At 43.8% G+C, this 6,973-nt stretch overlaps 1 protein-coding gene across 1 annotated transcript in view; it reads right to left on the bottom strand.

Annotated features, from left to right (window-relative positions):
* VMP1 (vacuole membrane protein 1) overlaps positions 1–6,973 on the bottom strand; it is a 129,172-nt gene that overhangs the window by 91,784 nt on the left and 30,415 nt on the right. The gene's annotated exons all lie outside the window — the stretch shown is intronic.

Raw genomic sequence — 6,973 nt, 5'->3', positions numbered from 1 at the left:
CTATCATGTCCCCCCTCGTCCTTCTCTTCGTTAAACTAGACATACCCAATTCCAGCAGCCGTTCCTTATATGCTTTAGCCTCCAGTCCCCTAATCATCTTTGTTGCTCTTCTCTGTACTCTTTCTAGAGTCTCAACATCTTTTTTACATCGTGGTGACCAAAACTGGATGCAGTATTCCAAGTGTGGCCTTACCAAGGCCTTGTAAGGTGGTATTAACACTTCACGTGATCTTGATTCAGTTCCATATTGTCTGAGATTTCCTATCCAGATAAACAATGGACCGAATCCCAATTCTTTCTACAATCCAGCTGACTGATAGAAATCTGGCCAGATTTGATCTTAACACGCGGTGGGGAAGATCCAATAGGAATCCTGTCAGAAAGTTCTATTACTGTGAGGACCTTGGTGCCGTTGAATCTTGAGACACAAATTCTCTGTTCTATGAGTCCTGTTACTAATAGAAGAGAATATTTGTAGCTCTGGGATGGACTGTGTGCTTGGTGCTGTCTGAGCTTGGTGGTTTCCTTGTGACAGTTTATGACCCAATTGAGTAACACCACCAGAGTTACCTCACTCCCTGCTAGCATCGATGATGGATGATGCTACCTAGTTGGACATGAAACGTCAGCAAGAAAACCACCAAGCTCAGAGAGTATTAAGGACCCCACAGTCCTCCCTCTCCTCTGCAAACCCCACTCCCTTCAAGGACTTTACAATACTCCTCCTTTTTCTCCTCCTCCTCTACTCTGCAAACCCCACTCCCTTCCCACAGCTATGATGTTACCTAGCTGGGTCATGAAACATCAGCAAGAAAATCAAACTCTAGAGACCACATGGTCCTCCTTCTCCTCTGCAAACCCCACTCCCTTCAAGGACCCCACAGTCCTCCTCCTCTCTGCAAACCCCATTCCCTTCTAGCACTGATGATATTACCTAGCTGGGCTATGAAATGTCTGTCTGTCTGTCTGTCTACATCTATCTATCTATCTATCTATCTATCTATCTATCTATCTATCTATCTATCTATCTATCTATCTATCTATCTATCTATCTATCTATCTATCTATCTATCTATCTATCTATCTATCTATCTATCTACCTACCTACCTACCTACCTACCTACCTACCTACCTACCTACGTCTGTCTGTCTGTCTATCTATCTATCTATCTATGAGGGCAGGACAAGAAGCAATGGATGGAAACTAATCCAGGAGAGATGCAACCTAGAACTAAGGAGAAATTTCCTGACAGTTAGAACAATTAACCAGTGGAACAACCTGCCTCCAGAAGCGGTGAATGCTCCAACACTGGAAGTTTTTAAGAAGAGACTGGACAGACATTTGACCGAAATGGTATAGGGTTACCTGCCTGAGCAGGGGGTTGGACTTGATGACCTCCAAGGTCCCTTCCAACTTTTACTATTATTATTATTATTATTATTATTATTATTATTATTATTATTATTATTATTATTATTATTATTATTATTATTATTATTATTATTATTAATCTATCTATCTATCTATCTATCTATCTATCTATCTATCTATCTATCTATCTATCTATCTATCTATCTATCTATCTATCTATCTATCTATCTATCTATCACTCAAATGTATTTGCTACCCATCTCATGGTTTGATTAATGTACAGGCAGACCTTGACTTACAATACTTCATTTCAAAGTTACAACAGCTCTGAGAAAAGTAACACCGCCTTTTTCACACTTAGGACTTCTGCAGCATCCCCGTGGTCACGGCGATCCAAAATTCAGATGCTTGGTGATTGACTCATACTTATGACGGCTGCAGTGTCCCGGGTCATGTGATCACTTTCAGCCACCTTCTCACAAGCAAACTCAACGGGAAACCAGAGGCACTTAACAATTGCAGTGATCCGTGAACTTGGAACTCCCATAATTCCCCGGCCAGCATGGCTGGCTGAGGAATTCTGGAAGTTGAAGTCCATGCCTCTTTAAAAGTTGCTCAGGTTGAGAAAAACTGCCCCCAAATGCTTGGGCTGCATAGTTGCTAAACCATGCTAATCCCTCCTAACAACAGTGGAGCTGAAGAAGTTATAGGATAGCTGAAGAACAGACATGTCAAACACAAGGCCTGGGGACTGGATGCGGCCCGCAAAGTGGTTTCATGCGGCCCGCGAAGCCATCCTGGAAACGGTGAGGGAATGGCCCCCACTACCTTGGCCCTGGCCCAGATCAGCCAGGGGCCAATGTACAATTTTGTGGTGGCCATCTATGCTGAAATGCATTCAGTCTTAGCTCCACAAGGCCGTCTGGAAACAGCGAGGAACCAGCCCCTGCCATGTTGGCCCCGCCCCCTGGGTGCATGCTGGGGAGGTGTCACCCTTTGTGAGGAATGAAGAAATGCACCATCGCCTGGAAGCGGCCAGCAAATGGCCCTCGCCTACTTCACATATCCGGCTTGATGGGCTCCGGGAGAGGGGTTTTGGCAGGCAGTGAGGCTCCTCCAGTGGACCATGCCTTGGCACTTGCCCCGGTCTCACCCCCTTCCGCCAGAGACCCCCAGATCTGTCCCACTCCTGCCCAGGCCCCCACAGGCACCCTTGAATCGAATGATTTAGAGCTGGCCATGCCCACTCAATAGGCCACACCCACTCCATCCACACCCACCCGCCCCCCCCAGAGGGCAACTGCAATGGTGATGCGGCCCTCAATGAAATTGAGTTTGACACCCCTGCTGAAGAAGCTACCGAAAGACTGAAAAATAAGTCTGTTATTTATCTGAATGATGGAATAATAGAGTTTGAAGGGATCCTGGAAGTCTTCTAGTCCAATCCCCTGCACAAGCAGAAGACCCTATACCAGGGGTCTTCAAACTTGGCGCTTTTATGACTCGTGGACTTCAACTCCCAGAATTCCTCAGCCAGCGTGCCTGGCTGAGGAATTCTGGGAGTTGAAGTCCACGAGTCATAAAAGGGCCGAGTTTGAAGACCCCTTCCCTATACCATCATGGGCAAGTGACTGTCCAGACTTCTTAAAAACCTCCAGTGATGGCGCATTCACAATTTCTGGAGGCAAGTTGTTCTGACTGTCAGGGAATTTCTTCTTAGTTCTAGGTTGGTTCTCTCTTTAACAAGCTTCCATCCGTTGCTTCTTGTCCTGCCCTCATGTCCTTTGGAGAACAGGTTGATCCTCTCTTCTCTGTGGCAGCCCCTCAAATATTGGAAGACTGCTATCATGTCTCCCCTCGTCCTTCTTTTCACTAGACTAGACATACCCAATTCCTGCAATTGTTCTTTGTATATTTTAGGCTCCACCCACTAATCATCTTGGTTGCTCTTCTCTGCACTCTTTTCTAGAGTCTCAACATCTTTTTTACATGAATTTGCCTAACAGAAGAACTACTCATGCTATGACAGACGTATCAAACCGGATTCCTTAGTTGAGTTATGGCACCTTAAGCCTTCCCACCCTGGCAGATCTGCAGATTGGAAGGTTTCAAATCCCACAATTATCAACCACAGCCAGACTGGCTGGGGAATTCTGGGAACCGAAGTCCACCCATCTGAAAGCACCCAGTTTAGGAGAGATTGGTGCGCCCATTAAAAAGCAATGATCACTTGGCATTATAACATGTCTGTGAAACCAGTTCTATACACCCACATCAATTGCTGATTACAGATTAACTCTTAAGCTTTCTGCCTCAAAGAACTTGCAAGCTAAACTCAGTTGAGGAAGGAACTACAGTTATGGATCTAGCAATGGCAGCTGGGTCAACTTTTAAAGTCGATTTCCTGGAGAAATTAGTAGCCCCCCAAAAAAAGAAAAAGTGAAAGGGGAGAGATTTGATCTGGATTTTGAAAGAGATAAGGTTGCACGGGGTTCAAGGAGATTATGACCTAACGTACGGCAAGGGTGAAAGCATTAAGATGAATCTGTGACTCATTATAATTTAAATATTTATTGCCTGCCCCTTTTTAGATGACTCATAACTAAATAACCCAATACTTTGAAGGACATATATGGGCAGGAGAGCAGAAGGCCAGAGCTACTCCCTGGGATGTTTGGTTCTGAAAATAGCAAGCAACCATCAAGCTTATTAGACAACCTGATCCTTTGTGGTTTAAGATCACCTCAGATGGTGGCTATCACCAAGTCTCAAACCAGCCAACTGCACTGTGTCCAGAAGGCTTTATCAGTTCTGAATCTCCTCTCATTTAACATGAAAGGATGACCACCAGTTCTAACTTTTATTATAATAATAATAATAATAATAATAATAATAATAATAATAATAATAATAATAGTAGTAGTAGTAGTAGTAGTAGTAATAATAATAATAATAATAATAATAATAATAATAATAATAATAATAATAATAATAAAGTTGGAAGGGACCTTGGAGGTCATCTATCCAACCCCTTGCTCAGGCAGGAAATCCTATACTAGTGCTGGCGAACCTTTTAGAAACCGAGTGCCCAAACTGCAACCCAAAACCCACTTATGTATTGTCAGGTGCCGGGTGGGTGTGGCCCATTGGGTGGGTGTGGCTGCGGTGGTAACAGCAGACTCGGTGGGACTAAAAAGTTCAATCAATCAATTCCAACTTTGCGAGATCTTTTTTTTCCCGCAAGAAGTTAAAATTGACTGATTGAACCTTTTTTTTTTTTTGCGCATGGTGGCGGAGGCCTACAGCGAAAAGGTTTTATAAAACCCAGCTGAAGGCCTAGGACTGGCGCAACGGCGCGCGCGCCCACAGAGAGGGCTGTAGGTTCGCCACCACGGCCCTATACCATTTCGGACAAATTTTTTGAGCGACGGGGGGGGGAGAGAGAGGGAGGGAGAGGGAGGGAGGGAGGGAGAGAGAGAGAGAGAGAGAGAGAGAGAGAGAGAGAGAAGCAATTCACATTTCTCCCTCAACTTCACTAATTTTTTAAATACAGGTAGTCTTTGAGTTATGGCCACAATTGAGACCAACATGTTCATTGCTAAGCTAGCTAATTGTTATTTATTTATGTTATTTAGAAAATTTATATTGCCGCCTACTCGCACGTGGCGGTGACTCAAGGTGGCTCAGAAAGCACAAAAGCACAATATCAAAGAAATAAAAATAGAAGACGTAAAAATAAAAGTAATAAAAATAAAATAATAACTCCGACCCCAGCGACAACACACATTCACACCAGCCAGCCAGTTAAGTGAATCACTGCAATTGTTAAGTTAGGAACGTGATTGCTAAGTGTAACTGGGTTTCCCATTCATTTAGTTCAAAGCTACAACATTGACACACCGCAAATGTGAGGGCAACGATGGTCCCTGTCAATTGTTTTGACAGGCCTCTGTTCTAACTGGCCTGCAGAACAGCATCATGGGAAATTTATTGCTTTGTTCGATTTATCTCACCTCGGCGGTTTACAACAATTTAAAATAAAAAGAAAACCTACAAAAAAAACCAATGCAAAAGTCCTCGACTTACAACCATTCGTTTAGTGAGTTGTTCGAAGTTACAAGGGCCCTGAAAAAAAGCGACTTATGACCGTTTTTTACGCTTAGGACTGTGGCATCCCTTGAGCTCACATGATCAAAATTCAGACGCTTGGCAACTGGCATGGACTTAGGACAGTTGCATTTCCCCGCCGCCACATGATCCTCTTTTGCAAGTAGAGGACAGGAAGGCCTGGAGGAACGTTGTCCATGGGGTCGCGATGGGTCGGACACGACTTCGCAATTAACAACAACAAAACAAGCAAAGTCAACGGGGAAGCTAGATTCACTTAAACAACCATATTACTAACTGAACAAGTGGTATCTCGCTTAGCAACACAAATTTTTAGCTCAATTGTGGTCATTAAGTCAGGGACCACCTGTATCTGTGTTGTATTTTCTGAGAAAAATGGACTGCCTGGGCCTTCTTCGGAGATGTTTTCTCAACTTTCTAGCCTGCCCTATGATGAGTGTCCTTCAGACACATGATGTGAGGACTCAGCTCTACAGGCAAGTTTTCCATGCTGGGAAACATGGAAGAGAGAAGAGCATAGCCAGCCGCCAAGTGGACGGACTCGGTTTCAGTGGGGATAGATGAACTGTGGGAAGACCTGAAGGCCAGGTTAATAATAATAATAATAATAATAATAATAATAATAATAGTAGTAGTAGTAGTAGTAGTAATAATAATAATAGTAATAGTAATAATAAAAATAAAAAAAAATATAAAAAAATAAAAAAAAAGTTGGAAGGGACCTTGGAGGTCATCTAGTCCAACCCCCGCTCAGGCAGGAAACCCTATACCAGGGATAGGCAACCTTGGCTCTTTTATGACTCATGGACTTCAACTCCCAGAATTCCTGAGGCAGCATGGCTCAGCTTGGAAACCTCTCCCTTTCTCCTCAGCATGGCTGGCTCAGGAATTCTGGGAGTTGAAGTCCACGAGTCATAAAAGAGCCAAGGTTGCCTACCCCTGCCCTATACCATTCTGTCTAATTTTTTCTTAAAAACTTCCAGTGTTGGAGCATTCACCGCTTCAGGAGGCAGGTTGTTCCACTGGTTAATTGTTCTCACTGTCAGGAAGTTTCTCCTTAGTTCTAGGTTGCTTCTCTCCTTGATTAGTTAGGTTGGGGGCAGATTGTCAAAATCTTTATGTCTGCTAAGAGTCAACACCAATTTGAGGGCATATGATCAATCCAGTCTACCCTGCTCCAATGGAATTACCTGGTGGTCTCCCTTTCAAGTCTTAACCAAGTTCGATCTTGCTTAACTTCTCAAGTTCTGCTAAGATTGGTGTGGTGCTGCCACCTAGTGGAGGGTTTTAAATCTAATTTGGCCTTCCAGAGAACAGCCATCTCTCAAGGTACCTAAAGATTAGTATCTTCACCTTTATTCTTGTTCTCCTAAAACAGGGGTAGGCAACCTTGGCTCTTTTATGACTCGTGGACTTCAACTCCCAGAATTCCTGAGTCAGCATGGCTCAGGAATTCTGGGAGTTGAAGTCCAC

Source organism: Protobothrops mucrosquamatus, unplaced genomic scaffold, assembly GCF_001527695.2.
Source record: "Protobothrops mucrosquamatus isolate PMUCROS unplaced genomic scaffold, P.Mucros_1.0 scaffold_291, whole genome shotgun sequence".
NCBI classification, from domain to species: domain Eukaryota; kingdom Metazoa; phylum Chordata; class Lepidosauria; order Squamata; family Viperidae; genus Protobothrops; species Protobothrops mucrosquamatus.
Note: the sequence above shows the minus strand (reverse complement) of the source record. Positions and strands in the feature narration are given on the sequence as shown.